The following is a 1,508-nucleotide window of genomic DNA, read 5'->3' on the forward strand; positions in this document are numbered from 1 at the left end:
TCTCTCTCTCTCTCTCTCTCTCTCTCTCTCTTTCTCCAGCCACTCACCCACTCCAATAGCCACATACATGCTATTGGTTCTGTCTCTGAATCCTGACTAAACGGGAGCACATAGAGGGAAAGGGACATGAGGTGGTGGTTCCAGTGAGTACAGTCGTGGGACTCAGTTCTGGATGTGTGTGACAGCTGGGGATAACAGAACCCGCCTGGACTCTAGGCCCAGCAGTGAGTGACAGCACTGGAGGGGAGGGAGTTTGAGGTTAGAATAATGCCTTAGACTCCATCACACTAGACAGCAAATGTGGTTACTCTCTGAGGTATCTCTGTGGTATATATAACAGGGTTAATCTGGGAAAAGCCTGGGATGGGCATTAGATGGTGAAGAGAAGCCAGATTTGAGGAAGGCTCACCCAGGCTCCAAAGCCCTCAGGGGAGGGCTGCTACCCACAGAAACAGAAACAGGTGAAGAACAGGCGCATTGGGCAAAGTGAAAATCTAGGAAGCTCTTCTATATGTTGTTCTCTGCTGTCGTAGATGGTAAGAGTGGGACAGAAGGGGAGGGACATAGGGGCTGCCTCCAGGCAGTTTTATTTCTGCAAAAACTGAAAGATGTGAAGTGAGGTGTAAAAGGTAACCATTTATTACACCCAGGTGGCAGCCCCGTGGATGTTTCGTTTTCTATACTTTGCAGAGGGTTGATGTGGTTTATAATTAAAATTTTGGAAAATCAAAATAGGAAGGTTGGAGATGAGACTGAGGGGTGTGACTGTGTTTGAGAGGATGGTGGAGGAGCCTGAGACCTGGGTGGGAGTGGGTTGAGATCTAGGCCGGGGCTAGACTCCTGCGCCTGCCCGAATCTTCCTTGTCAGAAGACTGGAGACGGGTGGGGGCGAGAAGAGTCTAGCTGACTGCATGGCTAGTCACCTGGAAGGTTACGGAAGTACTGGTGCTCTGTCCCGACGCCTGTTGTCTGGGTATCAGGACTTCTAAAGAACTTTCCAGTGGTTCTTCCCAACTACGCCAAGATTGAGAGCCATTGCTGCAGCCCTGAGCTCCTCAGACTTTATTAGGAGTCCAACTTTGCTATCTGGTTGTGAGAGTATATAGATGCTTTGTAATTCTGGTTGTTTCTAAAATTGAGCTGGGACAAATTATATGGCTGTAAATTCTCTTTAATTTTTAAAGAGAATAAAAAAAGTAAAAAAAAGAAAATACAGAATTTCACTAAACAAAATGATAGGAATTGAACTTGTTTTATTGCTGTTATATTGTCTTCAAATAGCCTGTTGTCTTCTAACAATTGCTCAGATTACTAGATACACCGTATGCCTGTAAGATTGGTCAAAAATTATGAAAAATTGAAAAGCAGAGCGGAAAAATAAGCATTAATTGCTCTTTTCAGTAGACTAGCAGCAATGAGAAGTGTGATTACCCAAGCTCTCCTATGTATGTATGTCCGTGTTTTTCCCCTTCTTTCTTTTCTCCTTTCCTTTAGCCCAGTTGTACCTT

General features: G+C 45.0%; 1 protein-coding gene across 2 annotated transcripts in view; it reads left to right on the forward strand.

The window, feature by feature from the left end:
• Rftn1 (raftlin, lipid raft linker 1) overlaps positions 1–1,508 on the forward strand; it is a 286,679-nt gene that overhangs the window by 9,454 nt on the left and 275,717 nt on the right. The gene's annotated exons all lie outside the window — the stretch shown is intronic.

This window comes from Octodon degus, unplaced genomic scaffold (assembly GCF_000260255.1).
Source record: "Octodon degus isolate 3935 unplaced genomic scaffold, OctDeg1.0 scaffold00043, whole genome shotgun sequence".
NCBI lineage: Eukaryota > Metazoa > Chordata > Mammalia > Rodentia > Octodontidae > Octodon > Octodon degus.